We start from the raw sequence: 20,999 nt of genomic DNA, 5'->3' as shown, positions 1-20,999 counted from the left end.
CATATAGAACTAATTCTTAAAGATATCTCTTGCTATTTACTAGCTAAACCACATACTTGAAGTACCAATAAACTTAATAGATCTATCTCTCTCTCTTTTTTTTAAGACCTTTGAATAGAAGAGACAACCTAACTTGGATTTATAACTAGGGAAACATTTACATATTGTACTCTTCCCTCAGAAGTTTCTTGATTTATGGAGAATTTGTAGAAAAAAATCTCCTCTTTTAGTTTTTTTTTTTTTTAAACAAGTAAATATAGGGTAAATTTTTTTCTAAAAAGAGTTGAGTTTTATTTATCTAAACTAGTGATTTATAATAATTTATAACCTCCTATGTTTTCCAATTTTTTCTCAACAACTGTTAAACGTTTGGGAGGACATGGTAATAGGTACTTTTACCTTATGACAGAATCTTTAGAACTTGACTCTGGTATGTAAAAATTTAGACCTAGACTTTGTTGGAATTATATAATTACTTAGATCTATGGATCTGGATCAGGAGTAGACAACTACTGGCATTGACATTGGTCAACTATAATTGTTTTATTACGTAGGAGGTATATACATAGTAGATGCCACCTCCCCAGCACCTTCTGTAAGGTGTTCTTTGTTCTCTTTGTTGATCGCTGTTTAGGATAGTACTTTGCAATTAGAAATCCTAACTTGCAGTTTGTGGGAGCATTGAAGTAAGATATCTCTTGCTATTTATGTGTTTTTCCTCTTATAATTTCTGTGAACATTTTGTTATGGAACTAAATGTAAATTTGTTCATGACTTTAGGAAAAAGAAATAACTAATGATGTTAAGATATGTCCAGGAACTAGTTTCAGATCCATTTCACATTTGATTTTTCCTGGGTGCAGCGATCCTTTGAAAGACTAAAAAAAAAAAAAATTCACGAATAGCATCCTTAGTTTCTGAAAACCAACAGTTTAATGAAAATGCAAGAGGTTACAGCAATTCAAGAATTGAGGCATAAAAATGCTGATTGAATGTCAAGTGAAAGGTACAAGGGGTGGGTAAGATCACTTTGTAAGTTTTGTAGTGAAAAGTTTCATAGAGGAGCAAGATTTGAATGGAATTTTGAAAGACGGGAAAGGATAGGTGGAAAAAATAGAGAATGGCTTTCTGTTGAGTCTAAGTGCAATATGTTTTGGGAATCATGTAGCTCTAGTTAATTGTAGTAGAGATGTTAGTTACAGATGACCTATTTCTTTCTCTAATTGGCGCTTTTAGCATTGTTTCTTTATAAATGGTATTCTAAAATTATAAGAGGATATGCCTAGGTATGGGTCATCTTTCTGTGTATATGATGAATGCTTTTTAAAGATTCAAGTATCTGTGTTTCTGAGAAAATTTTTACTGCTTTCCTTTTGGTTTATTCCTTTATGTTTTTCCTATGATCTTTTCCTGAAACCTGACTTATTTGAATGTTGGGTTGTCTAAATTCCTTGTGTTTTTTTAAATTTTATTTTTCCTTTTCTTTTTTATTTTTCTCTTTGTTTTCTTGTTCTATATCCTGGGAGATGTTTTTTTTTAATTTTTTGACCCTTCTATAGAATATTCTGTTTTGTCAAGCTCTTAAATTTCAGGGATTGATTGTAGCTTTTTCTTAGTATCCTATTCTTAATTTATGGATGCAAAGTAGGGAATTTTAACTGTCCTCTGGATTATCTGTTTCCTCAGGGGCTCATTTTTCTTGCATCTCTGTCTTTCTCTTTAATGCTCCCCCCGTATCTTGTAAGTCTTGATTATTTATTGATTGGAAGCTCTGATTATGGATCTTCACTTGATAGGCTTGACTTTACTTTTCTGTGAATAGTTGAGAGATGGCTGCTGTTAGAACTGGAATATTCAAAATACCAGATTAAGTAGGGCCAGTATTTTCCCCAGATGTGTTTGTTTTCTTTAGAATTATGCTCACTTTTCACTTTGGAGGGAAGGTGAAGAGAAAATGTGGCACAGACTAGACCTTTCTTTAGAAATAATTATAATAAACTCTTTAGATTCTAAACCTTCATTTCTTTTACTTTGAATCCTCTCTAATTTAGAGTTCATTTGGGGTGCTGGGGATGTAGCTCAGTGGTAATACATTTGCCTAATATGTGTTAGGCCCTAGGTTCATTCCCTAGTACCACCAAAAAACAAAAACAAAAGTTTTTTTTGGAGGGGGGAGCTTAGGGGTACTGGGGATTGCATCTAGAAGTCTTTACTACTGAGCTTTACCCCCAGCCCTTAGTAATTTTTTACAATTTTGAGATTAAGGTCTCACTGAGTTGCTCAGGGCCCCTTGCTAAGTTGCTGAGGTTGTCCTCTAACTTGTGATCCTCCTGCCTCAATCTTCTGAGCACTGGGATTATAAGCCTGTGCCACAATGTCCAGCTAAAAATTTTGATTTTTAATTATAATTGGTTAAAATTATAAATATTTCTAACATAGAAAATTAGTATTATAAAAGATAACTCTTATACCTACTACCTAGATTTAACAGTTGTTAATATTTTGCCTTTTGGTGTCGCGACCCCTTGCCCGCAAGGAAGACGCAACTCCGAAATCTTCTCTCAGTAGTTTTATTCGGGCCCTTGATATTTATTATTCTTTCTTCTTCTCCTCCTCCCGGATGCCCTCCCAGCCTTAATAAAGCATCCCAAGCCCCAATGCAAAGCTGCCGCGTGGAACTCTCTCACAGGGTGATGAAAAATCATGTGCCAACTCTCTCAGATAAGGAGTTGTTTGTCACATACCACAGCGGAGCCAGCGCCATCTCGTAATGGCGACCATAGTCTGCAGAAACGGCAGAAGCGGCTCACCACAGTTCCCCCTTTCTGTTTTATTAAAACAATACAGGCGAGAGTAGAGGTCCTATCCCACTGTGCAGAAGTGGCTGCATAGTATGGCTCAGTCCTAAGGAGGGCCCTTCCCCAGATCCGAGGCCATATCAGCCGACGCCTTTTTTCGTGGGGCGGGGCGTGGACGCGTCTAACCCGCATGCAATAGGACATGCTCTCCTTGAGGTCCACGTCAAGGATCACTCAAGTGCAGTGCCTTGCCTCGCATCCTGTATCGTGACGATGGTGGACGAAGGGGGATAGCTGAGGCTGAACTGTGGCTGTATTAATGACAAACAAGTTGACAGCACCCTGAAAGAAAGGCACGGACTTTAAAGCGATAGTAAAGCACTAGTGTGGAAACCCATCTGCGTGCAATGGCAGCAAGACCAGCAGAGTGCAAGGGCTTTCCAACACTAAGAGAATAACAAGGAAAGTCATGTCGATCCCAGTGCAATGTTATAATAACTTGGGGTGCAACGACCATGACAAAGGTTTACTGTTTAAGATGCGCAAGCCAGACTTGAGGTGAGTTGCCATTTTCTAAAGCTGCAAGAGCTTGTATGATCATAGCCTTTTCTTGTGCATGGCGAGTTTTAAGGCGACAGAGAAACCACAAACAAAGTATAACACTGAAGCAACACATTGCACCAAAAATGCCTACTCCCACCCACTCTTTGAAGAAGGAAAAAGCAGAAGATATCCAATCGGTGAATTGACCCAAAGTCACTGGTTCGACACGGGTACTGTTCAAGACAGCAATCTGAGTTAGTTGAGACTGGATCAAGTTTTCTGCTGCCAAGGACCAGGTTCCGGATAGATATTCCCCGATGATGCGGGAGGCATTTCTGGAATCATTAAATCTGACAGAGGTTATACATAAATGTGCACGTTGGTCAACACAACCCAAAAGCACTAAGTCAGCCAATTCTTCTACCTGAGCTTGAAGTAAATCTATCCTTTGGTTGGCAGCTAAAATCCCTGACAAAATATGTTGATTAATTGAATTTTGGGATTCAAGTATAGTGGAAGTTTGTTGAACAACTTGATTAATGGTGGCAGCAGTTTGTACTTGACTGGCCATGGCTACTCCAGCTGTAACTGCTGCAGCAGCAGACACTGCCACAGCTGTCACTATAGCTGCCGTAATTCCAAAATCTCTACGGACTCTAAGTAGCTCAACAATGGGGAATTTATCTGGGTCCGCAGTGACTGGGATTGGGACAAAGGTTGGAATTTTCATAACCACTGCTACAGTCCAAGAACCATTCCAACACTCAGATAAGAGACAGGTAACACTAGAACAATCCAGCATCCCCGACGAGGTATTGTTAGCCAAAAGGAGCAAGAACGGGGATTGGACGCAGACCATTGCAGGAGGCAATGTAGCATTATGTAGCAAAGAGTTGAGCGAAACAGATGTGAGCCTATTACCTCGTTCACTTTTCCTAACAGTGCCAGAAACATTAGCCAGCCAGGTTTTGGCTCCTAGCAATTGAGCCAATGCAGAAATATCAGCTGAAGCCCCCTTCTCATTGGAAATCAGCCATTGAAACCAGGACCAACCTACTCCTGTAGAGGAGTTGGCACTATGGTTAAAATTATAAACATACCTCTTAAGAGAGGGGGAAAAGGAGAAACCCTTAGTAACTTGAAGTTTCTCCCAAGAATGATCCTGACAAGGCGTAAATGTTGGAGGGAAACCAAGATTAGGGGTACAGTAAGGAGAGGCCTTGAAATGAGTGGCATTGTAAGTACTATTAGAAGAAGGAGGCACTGGGATTAGTACCTTGGAGATCATGGCCAAGGTAGTTATGTTTAAAGCAGAGCTATTTACAGGGGTCCCTGAACCTGATTGCTTCCCCGAAACTACTTGGCTCAGTACAGCATTAATAATACTCCCTGAGACCTGCTTGGACCGCAATGGGTCCTCCCAGTTAGTCAGATTTTTGGTCCTAAGGCTAATGCAATTAGCGTTTCCAAGGCTGAAACAAAAAACTCCTGTGAGATTAACCTGAGATCGATTAAAAATGCTTTCCACGTCCCCTCTAGGAGAGGCACAGGGAGCAGACATCTCACATGAGGTAGAGAAAAGAGTGGGGAGGACACTAGAACTACCATGAACCGGCATCGGCATTGGCCAAGCCCGTGCCACTGCCCACCACTGCATTGGTGTCGTCTGTGCCATCGGCACCAGCACCAGAACCAGAGCACGTAGCAGAGTGAAGATCCTCATCACAGGGTTGCTGTGGTATCTCTTGTTGCTGGTCGGTTGATGTCAAGACTCTTCTTGTCAGGCGTTCAGGGACCCACAACGGCTCCGTGCGATCCTGGGGAAAAACACATACAGATCCTCGTGCCCATGTCAGCACGGGGTCGGGGCCGTTCCATTGGCCTGTAAGAACATCCTTCCACTTAACATAACCAATCACAGAGGGCTGAGGGGACACATGTCTATCAGCCACAGAGCGACCATGAATATCCAAATTTAAAAAATTAATGGTAAAGAGAGCTAAGGACAGGCGTTCTTTAGGAGTGTGTTCAGCTCCTATTCCCCCTTTTTGTTTTTGTAAAGTTTCCTTTAAAGTGCGATGAGCACGCTCAACAATGCCTTGTCCTTGAGGATTGTAAGGCAGACCATGAGTAAGTTGCACTCCCATGGTAGAACAAAAGGATGTAAATTGTCTGCCAGTATAAGCAGGTCCATTATCAGTCTTAAGGGATGCAGGAGCACCCCATGCTGCCCATGCTTCTAGGCAATGAGTGATAACATTACGTGCCTTCTCTCCCGACAAAGCAGAGGCATGAATAACTCCAGAGCACGTATCAACAGAAACATGTACATACTTGAGGTTACCAAAGTCAGGTATGTGCGTCACATCCATTTGCCAGACAACCAATGGTTTTAATCCCCGTGGGTTCACTCCATAAGTAGGGGGATGAAGAAATGTGACACAATGGGGACATTGTAATACTATCTGACGAGCATCCGCTCTTGAAATGGAAAAACGCCTGCGCAGCGTTAAAGCATTAACATGGAAATTTTGGTGAAATAATTTAGCCCCCTGTAAGGAGGAAGCCAAGCATATCAACTGGCCTCTAGTGGCTGAGTCCGCACAGGCATTACCCTGTGATAACGGACCAGGAAGAGAAGTATGAGCCCGTATGTGCATTGGATAAAAGGGAGCAGTGCGGCTACAGATAAGTTGTTGAAGCTGATTAAAGTAAGCAGATACATTATGGGCATTACTAATAGCTCCCACGGCCTCCAGGACTTTGAGTGCTTGTACCACATAAATGGAGTCCGAGATAAGATTAAAAGGAAAAGAACACTGTTTAAAAACCTCAATAACAATTTGCAGTTCAACCCATTGTGGATTACCAGGAGCAAATTGATGCTGAACAGGGGGAGAATCATTAATTACATAAGCTCCCATTCCAGACTTGGAACCATCAGTGAAAATATTAACAGCCCCCGGAATTGGATTGGGTGAAGTTACCTTAGGGAAAATGATGGGATGTTCTTTAACAAAATGGAGTAATGGATGGGAAGGGTAATGATTATCAATAGCCCCTTGAAACGAGCAACATAGAATAGCCCAGTTGTCTAGAGTAGCACACAAAACATTAAGTTGAGCCTTAGTATAGGGTATAATAAGAGAAGAAGGTGATTGTCCAAAAAATTGAATGCTTTGGTGAATCCCTTTAAGTGCTAACGCTGCAACAGCGTCAGGATAGTATTCTAAAGATTTTCCTGGGGATATATGTGGATGGATCCATAGTAAAGGCCCATCTTGCCACAGTACTCCAGTAGGCTGCCGCATAGTGGCAAGCACACATAATTGGAAAGATTTATCACTTTGGAGCCTGCATAGAGTAGCATGTTGTATAGCTTCTTCTACTGTTATAAGGGCCGCTCTAGCCTCTTTAGTGAGGCTACGAGGAGAAGCAAGATCTGGATCACCCTTAAGGGTAGCATACAAAGGCTGGAGCACACCATTAGGAATATGTAAATATCCCCTTATCCAATTAATATCTCCCAACAGTTTTTGAAAATCATTCAGAGTTTGGAGATCTTGAGTTCTTATGGTGATTTTTTGTGGTTTTAGTTTATCATACCCAATTATTGCTCCCAAATACTCAATAGAATTCCCCGTTTGAACCTTTTCAGGTGCAATATGTAGCCCATATTGAGCTAACAGCTTTACTAAGTCTTTATAGGCCTCATTAACTATCTGCTCTAATTTAGCGGCCAATAACACATCATCCATATAATGAATAATCCTGATGAAGGGATACTTACGTCTGAGAGGTGCAAGTGCCTTCCCCACATACATCTGGCACATCGTGGGACTATTAGCCATTCCCTGTAGCAACACTACCCACTCAAACCTAAGATCTGGCTCCTCGTGGTTACACGAGGGAAGGGTGAAAGCAAAACGTTGTGAGTCTTTAGGATGCAAAGGAATAGAAAAGAAACAGTCTTTAATGTCAATAGCAATAATATGCCAGCCCTGAGGAATAGAGGAGAGCAGAGGTAGCCCTCTTTGAATGGGCCCCATAAGTTGCATTTGAGCATTAACTGCTCGTAAATCATGTAGTAGGCGCCACTTTCCTGATTTTTTCCTAATAACAAATATGGGAGTATTCCATGGGGAAGTAGAAGGTTGGATGTGGCCCAAGTTTAGTTGTTCTTTGATTAAATTATGGGCCGCTGCCAATTTAACCGAGGGAAGAGGCCACTGAGGCACCCAAACAGGCTCCTCGGTGAGCCATGTTATGGGTATTTGAGCCCCAGTGGCCCCTAGGAAAAACCCAGACCAAATCTGTTAAGCTTTTGATGACCTTGCACAGGAAGCCTACACCCCTGTAGGTGTTTTCCTAGTCCTAGACCTGGCCTATACCCCATATTTTGCATAATCTGTTGAGACACCGGAGAATAGTCATTACTAAGAGTAAACCCCATGTCTTTCATCAGATCACGACCCCATAAAGAGATAGGTAAATCAAGTACATAAGGCTGAAAGGTGCCATTGTGTCCTTCTGGGTCCTTCCAAGATAGATGTCTACAGCTGATTTGAGGGGCCTGGGCATATCCCAAACCTCTTAGTGATTGATCTGAGAGCTGCACCGGCCACCCCTTTGACCAGTCCTTTTGTGCTATTATACTACGATCTGCTCCAGTATCTAGCAATCCCAAAATTGATTTGCCTTCTATGGTTAAGGTTAAAGTAGGACGGTCATTCATATCTAAGGACAAATAAACAGAATTCCCTCCAGTGACTCCAATCTCATCACTTGTCCTTGAAAAGGAATCAGCAGGAAAGCGGGTATGCAGACTGGGTAGAATTAGCAATTGAGCAATCCGGTCTCCTGGGGAAATGGACACAATACCCTTTGGAGCTTCCACCATAACCTTTACTGATCCTACAGTATCAGGACTAATGACTCCAGGAAAGACATGAAGACCTTGTAATATAGAGGATGCACGTCCAATTAGCAAGCCTACAGTGCCAGGTGGTAAAGGTCCTTTGAATTTAGTTTCCACCAATTGGACTCCCATCTTAGGTGTTAGTACGAGTCTAGAGGTGGAACAGAGGTCCAATCCCGCGGCACCTGTAGTGGCTCTCCGCGTCTCATGGGATGGCGTAGAGATGGCCATGTCTCGGGTCTGGGTGTGACATTCTCCATTGCCCCATATATTTGTGGGCCCTGAGGTCGGGGGCCCCTTCGGCCGTTTTTTGGCCCAGCTGAAACAGGCTGTCCATAGATGTCCCACACTGATCTACACTCTTTTGCCCAATGCTTTCCCTTTTTACATTTTGGACACAGCCCCGGTTGACGAAGGCCATTGGAAGGGCCACCGCGAGGGGGTCCAGTAAAATTATCTTTTTTAGGACATTCACGTCTGAAATGACCAGGTTGACCACAATGGAAGCATGTTCCGGCACCAGGACTGCCCCCTTTTGCCATCCGAAGGACAGCAGCTGCAAGACCTGCATTAGTTAAAGGTCCTCCAATCTCTCTACACACTTTCATCCATGCTTCTATGCCCTTATTTTTATAAGGAGTGATTGCTGCTTTACATTCCTTAGTGCACTGCTCAAAGACCAATTGCTTGATAAGGGGCATGGCTCTATCAGGATCCCCAAAAATCTTTCCAGCGGCATCCACCATCCTTGCTACAAAATCTGAAAAGGGTTCTGTAGGGCCTTGTAGAATCTTGGTCAAATTACCAGACACCTCTCCTCTATTTGGAAGCGACTTCCATGCCCGAATGCAAATGTTGTTAATTTGATCATATGCCTCAAGAGGAAATCCTGTCTGTTGATTTGCAAATCTACCCTGCCCTAAGAGCATATCCTTGTCCCAATGGGGATGTCCCGCCGCATGGTTTTGGGCGGCCTGCTCTATTGCGCCCTCTAGCACGAATGCTCTCCAGTCCAGATATTTACCCAGGGAAACGCAAGCCCGAACAAGGCTAGCCCAATCAGAGGGAGTCATACAGTATCTAGATAGATTCTCCACCTGAGTCAGTGTGAAAGCGGCATCCACCCCATAAGTGCGCACAGACTCCGCCAGGGTCTTTACAATTTTAAAATCTAAGGGTTCATGGACTCTTCCCCTGTTGTCATCCTGAAAAACTGGATAAGCAAGACCCATCTCAGCGTGAACAGCCCTCCATGTTTGGGCATGGAAAGCTCTCCCCGAAGTGCCCCCACCATACGGCGGTGGATCCGGGGGATCGTTTTTCCTGAGCTCCTGTTTCTTTTTGTTCCCTTTTTTTGTAGCTAAACTCCCTAGCTGACAAGACAGCCTCCCGAGCTCTTCCTCCTCATCCTCCTCCTCCTCTGACCCACTTTCGCATGGGGGTGTACGCAGCGTACTGAGATCTGGATACAACCGTCTCCTCCCCCGTGTCATGTTCCGCACACTCCCCTCTTCTCGAGTCACTTCGCTTTCTGTCGTCTCCGACTTTTCCTCATGTAATCGCTCTAAAACCTCCTGTCCTTTAGCAAGTGCTTCCTGGCATCTGCCATCCGTAAGGCAACCACGGACCATTTTCCAAAGGGGTATCACCCCACCCTCTAACATGCCGTGCTCAGATGCAAAATCAAGATCTTTGCCTAATTTATCCCAACTAGGCGCAGTAAGGCTGCCCGAAAATGCAAACCACGGTGCAGCGATATCTACCTTTTGTAAAAATCTCTGTAGTGTACTATGCTTCACTTCCAGTCCCTTGGAACGTAACAGGCCATCTAGGGCCAGAAGAAGCGGACTTGAAGATGTGGCACCCATGACACAACGACAAAAAAAATACAGACAACAAAAACACACTGACACAGCGAAAGAGACACAGAAAGCAAAAGCGAAAGTAGACGCAAAAGTACACGGCGCGGCTGCAATAAAATGCAAGGCTTCCTCTTTCATTACAGACAGAGGAGCTGCCTCGCTTTCTTCGCGTATCCCACTTACCTGGGACTAACCCCGCTTTAATCGCGGATCCCCCTTACCTGGGGACTGACCCCGCTTTGAACGCGGATCCCCCTTACCTGGGGACTGACCCCGCTTTGATCGCGGATCCCACTTACCTGGGACTAACCGGTGCACCACCCCTGACTACTGAGAGTTCTGATTTTCCCGGGTTTCGGCACCACTTGTCGCGACCCCTTGCCCGCAAGGAAGACGCAACTCCGAAATCTTCTCTCAGTAGTTTTATTCGGGCCCTTGATATTTATTATTCTTTCTTCTTCTCCTCCTCCCGGATGCCCTCCCAGCCTTAATAAAGCATCCCAAGCCCCAATGCAAAGCTGCCGCGTGGAACTCTCTCACAGGGTGATGAAAAATCATGTGCCAACTCTCTCAGATAAGGAGTTGTTTGTCACATACCACAGCGGAGCCAGCGCCATCTCGTAATGGCGACCATAGTCTGCAGAAACGGCAGAAGCGGCTCACCACATTTTGGGTCTTAAAACAAAAGATTAAGATGTTTAACCAAGAAGTACAAAGGAAGATCAAAGAAAAAAATGTATGGCTACCTTTTAAATTTTTATCAGATTTGGATTGCATTAGCATATAAATCTTTTTGATGTTCTTATAAATGTGGCTGGTTTATGCTAAAATCATGTTCAGTACATAAATTTGACACACAGAAGTAAATCTTCTGTTAAATTCTGTTTTTATCATGATGAATAATGGTTGAATACTGTCGGTGTACTGAATCCTTAAAAATGCACATAGTTGTTTTTCTGAATGATCAGCCCATTTATCTTTATGGCTTATCAGAATCATCAAGCAAGAAGAAACACTAGTTTAAAAGTTAACACAGGAAATAAATGATGATGAGTACAGATATATTTTGACTCTTAAATATTTTGGAACCACTTTTTAAGTTTAAGGGGCAAGAGGATTACAGGATGTCATATTTATTACATTTGAACAAAGACACAAGTTGTGCTATAGAACATCTAGGAGTAGTTTTAAAGTCTCCAGTAATCACTAATCTTCTAAATTCTATGATAAACTACTTAGTAAAGCTATATCTTAAAAGGTAGAAGAGTAATTATGAATTGTCTAGACATTGTTGTTTAAATTGTGAAAACTTTAGAAATGTAGGAATCCTTGTTTCTATCCCAGCATTGTCACTATCTCTATGACCTTGGCTGTCATTTAACTCTGATCTCAAATTAAGAATTGAATTAGAATAGGGACAGTCACTATTTTATGTAGTCAGTTGGGGAGTTGTGAGGGGGATGAGAGAGAGAGCAAGAATATGAATGAAATAAGCTATTTTTGTACTACTTTTCTTCATATGAAGTCTCAGGAAAGAGTTCATGGAAGGACTGCTGTGACTGTGAGCCAGGAGAGGACTGTAATCTTGTCTACTTTTTTCCTTCAAAATAGTCCTCAAGACATCTCTGGTATATTTCTAAGTATAAAAATAATTAGTGTATATAAACTAGACAGGTTTTTTTTTTCATCTCTGAAGTTTTTTTGAAACAATTGTGGCAAAATGTGGAATTTCTATGTTTCTGTGGCGGAGCACTTAGAGTAGTAGTAATGGTATAAATATTTGTAGGTACAAGTTAATTGATGTTTTAAAACCCAAATTTGTTGAATCTGTGGATTTTTTTTTTTTTGTGTGTGTGTGAAGGAGGGCTTATTTGGCCTGCCTTTTTTTCCCCCTTTCTTTTTGTGATATATATATATATTTTTTTTTTCATGTAAATCATTTTAAGACTATAGTTCCTTGGCATTAAGTACTTTGACGTTGTTGTGTATTCCATCACTCCTATTCATATCCAGAACTTTTGCATCTTCTCATACTGAAACTCTACCCCTCATATAATCTTTTGTCTTTCGTCCCTGGAACCTGCTAATCATCATTCTACTTTATGTTTCTATGAATTTGAGTACTCTGGTTACCTAACTCTGAGAAATATCAAGGTGCTGCAAAAAATCAAACATGCTTGGAAGTGGGTGGGTAAGGCAAACTTTACTTCTGCCAAAAGGGTGTGCTACTGAACTTGGCTAGCAAGCACACTAGGACGGGCAGTCTGCCTGCTTTTATCCCTAACACAGCACTGCGCCTTGCCCTGATAAGGAAGAGTTTGGAATTATAATCTGATTTTAAAATTGGGGCAGGCAAAGGAAAGATTATAGAATTGAATTAGAATAGGGACAGTCACTATTTTATATAGTCAGTTGGGGAGTTGTGAGGGGGATGAGAGAGAGATCCAATGGCTACAATTGGATCTTACATCCCAATTAAGGATAAATGCTGTATTCTGAAAATGGACCACTGAACTTAATATTTCTCACCTAATGGAATCATAACAGTATTTGTTCTTTTGTGCTTGGTTTATTTCATTCAGCACAATGTCTTCAAGGTTCTTTCATGTTGCACCATATATTAGGGTTTCCCTCCTTTTTAAAGGGTAAATATTTTTTGTATATATGTGTAATATTTTGTTTAGCTATTCATTTGTTGTTGGACATTTGGGTTGTTTCCACCTTTTGACTATAGAGAATAATACTGCTCTGTGAATAATATTTTAAAGCTTGTATTATTGTACTTCTGAAAGTTGTAAGTTTAGTGGTATCCAGTCTATGTTAGTTCCCTGGATGGTTGTGGTACAGTTTCATAAGCCAGCTGCTATTTATTGGGGAAGCATTTCTCAACGAGGTGGCAGAGGTAATAGGAGTGGTTGAACTTATTCTGTGGCCTCCTACTCCTCACAATTCAGGGATATAAATTTCTGACTTGATTTTTATAGTTGAGGTAGTGGATGTTTATTCTGGAATACTTATTTGGAGAAATGAATGAGTTGCATGTATACTAAAAATGAGTTTAGTTTTGGAGTTATAAATCATTTTTCTTCATAGCAGACATTAAAGATGGTGTTAGTACTTTATTCTTTAACCCACAGTACTGAAAAGGCCTACTTTTTTTTTTTTTTTTTTAAATATCTGGATTCTTTGCTCCTGATGAGTTTATCAACTATTTCTATTGGGTAGCAAGTTTTGAGTTTTGATTAAGTTTAGAGTATCATGAGGACCTTGCCTTTGTAGTGTAGGCAAGTTTCTGGAAACTTTTGTCTGTTAAGAAAGTTTGCTATGTAAAGAAAATTTATTTTTTCAAATTATTATTTATAGTTGAGACTTAGCATGATAATATTATGGTTATTTAGCAAATTTGTTTTCCTGAGAGTTAACATCACCTTATTAAATGGATCACTGACTTTTCTGTCAACATGATTAAATACTTCAGTTGACCCTCAGTTCTTTTTTTCTATTTAAGAGTCAGCTGTCCATCTGTACTATTTCTGTAATTTGGAGTAGGTGTACTTTAACATCACTTTATAAAGATTTGTGAATGCATGATTTTGATTCTTTGTTTCTGGAATTTTATGTTTTCTTCTAAGTTTTTACCCTTATTTCAGTAGAGTATACTTTCTAAATCTTCCTGAGATAAGAGTACTTTTTTTGAAGAATTTTTTTTTTTTTTGTTTTGTTTTTGTATGTTGGGAAATTCTTCATCCTACTAATCCTCATAACAATTTTTTTTGGCTGTAGCATTCTGGAGTAGAAATTTTTCTTCAGAATTTTGGAGGCATTGCTCCAATGTTTTCTGTGTTGTAGGATTACTTTAAAAAGTCAGTTCTAGTTGTGATTCCTGTATCTTGGAATGTGACTGCTGTTTTCTTTGTGGTTGATTGTGGGATTTTGTCTTTTTTCCTAGTGTCTGAAATCTCACTACATCTGCTCCCCTACCCCCCTTTCTATTCTCCTCCTTTTCTTCTTTCCTCCACCTTATCCTTACTGGAATTTTTCAGTGTAGAAGCAACAGTCTTTCATACTAGGAAAAGCAGTTTATTTTATGAGCCTTCCTGATGGACCTTCACTTCAGGATTTGGACCTCTTAGTTTTAATTCCTGGGTTTTTTTTTTTTTTAAACCTTTTTTCCCCTTTGACTTTATGTGTTCTCTCTCTCTTTTTGTTCTTTTCTTTGGCTGTTTCTTGGGGGTGTGTGTGTGTGTGTGTGTGTGTGTGTGTTTTCTCTCTTCCTCCCCCCTTCTCACACACACACACACATACATGTACACACACACACACACACATACACACACAGACAATAAGACAACAAGAATTTGATTAGAAACTTTGAAATTTCACTGGTGGGACTTACAGTGAAGTGAAAGAAAAGCACTTGCTTTTTTCCTTTGGAGGATTCCCAAGTGTTAGCATCTGGAGGTCTTTTCCTTTTTTCTCTTGGGCTAGTCTACTCTTTTTTTCTTGTCTCTGTTTAAGGATACATAAGAGTTGGATAGGGTGTAGACTATGTTGCTAAACCTAGTTGTATATATCCAGCTGCTAAAATTCTGGGACTCATACTAAGCAAAGAAGGTGAGGTATATTTCCTTTGCTTTTATACAATCCACCTTACTGTATTTCTTCTCTGTGCCTGTTAGTCATCTTTTCATTGCTGTGACCAAAATATCTGAGAAGAACAATTTAGAGGAAGAAAAGTATATTGTAGTTCACAGTTTCAGAGGTTCAGTCCATGGTGGGCTGACTTTGTTGCTCCAGAACTGAGATAAGGCAAAGCCTCATGGAGGAGGAAAAATGCTTAGCTCATGACACCCAACAAGCAGAGAGAGAGAGAGCGCGAGCGCGTACGCTCCTGGAGCCAGGGACAAAAATATATCTCCATGTGCACACCTTCCAATCATACCCAGTCATGACTACACCTGCCTGTAGTTACTACCTCGTAGTCCATACAAATTATTAATCCATCATGAATTAATGCATTGATGAGTTTATAGTTCTTATCATATATAAATCATTTCACCTCTGAACATTCCTCCATGCACTGACACATAAGCTTTTTGGGGGAGATCTCATAATCAAATCATAACACTCTGGTATCTTTTCAGTATAGTTTCTCCAGAATTAATAGCCTTGTGTCACCTACTTAGGCAAAAGAGGGACCATCCCCTGGTTGAGGCCATCTAAGGATCTAATTGCTTCTTACATAGAATTTTAATAATGTCATTAAAATGAGCCCTTAACCCTAATCTTCATTCATGCACTTTTGTGGGTTTTATAGTTTACTTTTGCTCTTCCAAAAATTTATTGCTATTTCATCTTTAGTGTTGCCTCTTCTCCTTTTCTCTTTTATACTGTAAGTTTAAATCCTGTGAAAAATGTTTCAGAAGCAAGGGAAGACTAAAGGCATATTTATCTGGAAATCTCTCTATTAAATGGGCTTTTAAAATTAAGCTTATTGACTAAAGGAATTATACCCTTTTATAACTGATCTCACACACACATACATATTTGTTTTGTTTTGGTTCTGAGGATTGAACCAAAAAACAAACAAACAAACAAACAAACAAAAAAAAACCAGGGCTTTGTGCTTGCTAAGTCAAGTATTCTGTCACTGAGTTGCATGCCCAAATTTAAATATTTCTTAATTTAGGAATTGTGTTTTTAATTGAATAGACATGAATTAAACCCAGTTGAGGAAATGATTATGGTTTGAATGAATCAGGAAAAGAATGTGATGTTGTTGCTAAATATTGAAATGTCTAGGCAATGTACAACATAGAATCATTAGAAGAGTAATAAATAACTTTAAGGAAAAGAATGAATTAAATACTTAAGTAGGTAGAAGATAAAGGTTAAGAACAGAAATCAATGAAATAGAGAATGGATGAAGAGTAAAGAATATGCACCATTTCAAAAGTTGTTTCTTGGAAAGATCAGTAAAAGTGACGTACCTTTAACAAGACATAGCAAAGAAAAGAGGAAATCTAAGTTATCATTGTCAGGAATGAAGGAGGGCATATCATCACAGATCCCCTGAACACAACAGCATATTATGGAAATCAAATTATAACTTTATGCCAATAAATTAACCAACCTTTATTAGTCAGAGTTATTGACATAATTAAACCGAACACAAGAAAAATGAAAAATCCAAATCTTTTCATTTATAAAACAAAATTGAATTTATAGTTAAAATCATTCCCACAAAGGAAATGTGGGGGGCTATGTGGCTTTCCTGGTAAATTTTATCAAATATTAAAAGAAGAAATAAATGGCTTAGGTGTAGCTCACTGGGTAAAGTTTAGCTTATTGGGTAAACTGTGCTTGCCAGGTATGTGTGAAAGCCTGGCTTCCATCCCTATCACTGAAAAAAAGAAAAAAAATGTCAAATCTATAAAACTTTTCAGAAATTGTGATAGGGAACATTTCTCAACATGTTTTTATAAAATTAACATAATCCTAATATAAAAACAAGACAAGGACATTATATAAAAAAGAAAATTATAGACCACTATGCTTAATGAACATCTATTTGAAAATCCTCAGCAATGTATAGAAAGGATAGCATATCACAACCAAATGAAATTCATTTTAATTAGGCATTTGAAAATCATCAGTATAATCCATTGATATACTTCTTAATATAGTAAGAGAGAAAAAGCTTCTAAACATTTTAGTAGACATGGAAGAAGTATTGGACAACATTCAAAATTCACCAATAAAAATTTCTGACTAAATTAGGAATAGAAGGAAATATTTCTCAGTCTGTTAGTGGGCATCTACAACAAAAACCTACAGTTAATATCATACTAGTGATGAAAGATTCTTTGGCTTATTCCTGATTGATAACCAGGCAAGAAAGTTTATACTCACCAGTTGTTTCTCATTTTACTTAAAGTCCTAGCCAGTAATAAAACAAGAAAAAGAATTAGAAGACCTAAAGATTGTAATGAAAGATCAAGCCAGTATGTTTTTGAACAGATGATATGATTGCACATGTAATAAATCCTAGTCTGCCAGAATTACTAGACTTATTCAGTGGCCTTAGCAAAATCACAGGATATCTGAAGATCATACCAAATCAAATTTGTATTTTAAATGTTTATTTTTTAGTTGTATTTGGGCAAATACCTTTATTTTATTTATTTCTTTTTATGTGGTGCTGAGGATTGAACCCAGGGCCTTGCATGTACCAGGCAAGTGCTCTATCACTAAGCCACAACCCCAGCCCCCAAATCAATTTTTTAAAAAAGGTTTATTAGTTAAAAAAAAAAAACATGGAAAATAAAGTTTCAGAATGATTGTAGTATCTTGAAAAAGCTTAAAGTAGTTAGGGATACATTTAAAGAAAAGTACCTTAAGATTTTTCTTTCTGAGAGGTAAAGACTTGAAAACATGGATCACTATTCTACACTCTGAGGCTGGAAGTATAGCTTAGTGGTAGAGTGCTTGTCTAACATGTGGATAGCCCTGGGTTTGATTCCTAGCACCACTGAAAAAACAACAACAAAGAAGGTGCCATTTTCATGTATTGGAAGTTAATATCAGTAGTATGTCTGTTCTTAACACTTCAACTTCTTGATTCAATGAAATCTTAGCAAACTTTTAAAAATATATGTAATTTGATATTTTGATTCTGTAATTCACATGAAAAATTAAAGGACATAGAATAGTCAAAATTTTTTTAGCCTGCTGAGGCAAGAGGACCACAAGGTTGAGGAAAGCCTTAGCAAGTTAGCAAGACTCTCTGAAAATAAAAAAGGCCTGGGAATGTAGCTCAGTGGTAAGCACCCTTACATTGAATCCTCAATATCACAAACACACAAAATAATTGTAAAAGAATAAGTTGATTTCAGTGTTTACTATAAGGCTGCAATAATTAAAGCTTTGTGGAAGGATAAGAAATAGAGAAATAGATCAGTGAAATAGAATAGAAAGTCTAGTGGACACACACATACATATATATAGTTACTTCACAGGATTTTTACCAAAATAAAATTTTAATGCTCATCAAACATTTCTAAGAAACATATATACGCAAGTCATATAATCAAGAGAAAATATTGAGTGCATATACTTGACAAAGGACTTTTGTGTATGTAATGAACTACTACAACTTCCAAGATTCAAAACTGGGTTAAAGATTTGAATAGACATTTCACAAAGAAGGTGTAGGAATGGATAATAAATACATGGAAAACATGGCTTAAGAATGTTAGCAAATTAAAATAAGGTAGTACTACTATATTTCCCCCCAATGGCTAAAAGTTAAGACTGTATATAAATACAATAGAAAGTCTATCCTAACCTACCTCTTGATCTAGCAATTCTACTTTTTATTTACAAAGGTTGAAATGTCTTCTAAAAAACTCCTATACAAATGTTCATAAAAACTTTATTCATAATAGACCCCAAACTAGAAAGAACCCAAATGTTCAGAATGGATAAACAACTGTGGCATATAATTCAGTAAATAACTCTTCACCAATAAAATGGACAGTATAACAATATTCACAACCATATCGGTGCCCATCCAAAAATGTTGAGAAGCATTAGCAATACACAAAAGGGAACACACTGTTTGATTCTATGTATGTGAAATTTCGGAACAGGCAAAACTGATCTGTTGTGATTAAGATCAGAATAGTACTTGCCTTGGGGAGATTGACAAGAATGGCACAAGTGAACTTTCTGGGGGTGGTAGAGTGTTATATCTTACAAGTTTATAAGGCTGTATTCCTTTGTCAGAACTCAGTCATTGGACTGTATGCTTATAATTTTGGATTTCACTATATGTAAGTAATACTTCAATTAAAAAAAAGCCAGAATGATAACAAAGTTATATGAATAGGTTGTAATTGTGGTTTTCTGTCCTTGTTCTCAAAGGACCTGTGTGTTTTAGCACTCTAGATACTTGATGATAAATATGTTAACACAGAGTTGTATTGAATTCAGTTCTTATGCCTATAGAATAGTATTGTGACAAATTTTGTTTCTATTTTTTCCCCTTGTCATGGTATTAGAAACATAAAATCTTGGGGCTGGAGTGGTAGCTCAGAGGTAGAGTGCTTGCCTGGCACATGTGAGGCCCTGGGTTCAATTCTCAGCACCACATACAAATAAATTAAAAATAAAGGTCCAGCAATGACTAAAAAAATATTTAAAAAAAAACCATAAAATCTTTAAGAAGTATTTTGAATGTACTTTGAAGATTAACCTAGAGTAATTTGCTGTATTACAGCAAGTATAGACCACCTCTAAGCAGTTGGATTTCCCTAGATGACTTGTGGGAGTATATTCATTTTATTGTGCTTTAGAAAGAATATTTATGAGCTGGGTGTGGTGGCTGACTCTTGTAGTCTCAGCTACTTGGGAGGTAAAGTAAGAGGAGCCCTAGAATTTCAGGCCCACTCACCTGAGCATCATAGCAAGACCCCATCTCAAAAAAAAAAGGAAAAAAAATCTAGTGTTTCTCTCCTTTTTTAATAAAGAAAAGTATAATGAAGGAACCCAATATGGCCCATAATCTTACTATCTATAGCGATAGTTTATGCTATGTTTAAAAAATGAATGACATATGCTTCTGGTAAGAGTATTCAGTTGGTTCAGAAAATTGTCAGATAAAAGGTAAGCTTCATGCCCTTGATATTTCTCTCCAAAGATAAACCTGTTAATTATAATATGTTTTTGTGTACCTAAAACTTATTAGGTACCAGAATGTATAAAACTTATTAAAATATACAATAAAAGTATCCAATTACATATTTTTAAAAGTTTGCTAAGATTTCACTTAATCAGTAAGTAAAAGTGATAAGTTTTTAAGCTTATTTAAAAATCTTCACAAAAAGCTTTATTCAATACTGCTTTGTAACTTGATTTTTTTCTTAGTACATCGCAAAGATATTTTTAAATTAGTATTTACCTTCTTAACGTTATACAGCATTTATTAAATTGTGTAGGTGTATTATGTGTTAAGCTAATTCCTTAAAAGTAACTATATTTTTTTATTTTGAATTAAAAATGTTTTTACTCTTTAAGAAGAGTTTTGCGCTGGTATAGTGTGTGTGTGTTTAATTAAAACATATTTTGTCCTTTATAGATTCGTAGTTTTTGGCTCTTCTATCTTAGGAGAAACTTAAAGTATTTGTATCTTGTCAGTCTTGGCATTATGGACATTTGAGGCTGGAAGAGTGTTGTGGTGGCCCTTCTGTGCATTGTAGGAAATGTAGCACCATCCCTGGACTCTACCCACTAGATGTCAGTAGCACCTGCCTCCCTGAGTTGTAACAAAATATCTTCAGACATTGCCAAATGACCTCTGGGGTACAAAATTATCCCTCATCAAGGATCACTGATGTAGAGAACCTTGTGGCTTTACACAGATGGTTCTTATTACCTCTTTCCTGACAGAAGAGCTACCATGGTCAGATATAAATTTTTCCTTATCTTGGAGCTTGAGTGGATGCAAAAAAGGAGAGTCTGGGGAATGGATATTGAGATAAAGAGTCTAGGAGAACATTTGAGAATTGGGAGCAACTGATAGCATCAGAAACCAACGCAGCCCAGCATATGTTTTGTCATAAATTTATTGAATGCCCACCATCTGCGAGTTATTGTGGTGTTGGCTTGGGTATTTCTTGTTGAAAATGAGATGTTATTGCTACTAAATGAAGCTTAAGGTTTAGAGGTAGATGCAAACATCAAGATTATGTATAACTGGGCATGGTGGTGTGTGCCCAGAGTTACAGCTAGTCAGGAGACTAAGGCAGAACAATCACAAGTTTGAGGCCAGCCTTGGCAACTTAATGAGACCTTGTCTTAATAAAAAGGGGTCAGGGT

At 38.7% G+C, this 20,999-nt stretch overlaps 1 protein-coding gene across 2 annotated transcripts in view; it reads left to right on the top strand.

The window, feature by feature from the left end:
* Map2k4 (mitogen-activated protein kinase kinase 4) overlaps positions 1-20,999 on the top strand; it is a 132,222-nt gene that overhangs the window by 33,619 nt on the left and 77,604 nt on the right. The gene's annotated exons all lie outside the window — the stretch shown is intronic.

The sequence above is a fragment of the Marmota flaviventris genome, chromosome 17, assembly GCF_047511675.1.
Source record: "Marmota flaviventris isolate mMarFla1 chromosome 17, mMarFla1.hap1, whole genome shotgun sequence".
Lineage (NCBI taxonomy): Eukaryota > Metazoa > Chordata > Mammalia > Rodentia > Sciuridae > Marmota > Marmota flaviventris.
Note: the sequence above shows the minus strand (reverse complement) of the source record. Positions and strands in the feature narration are given on the sequence as shown.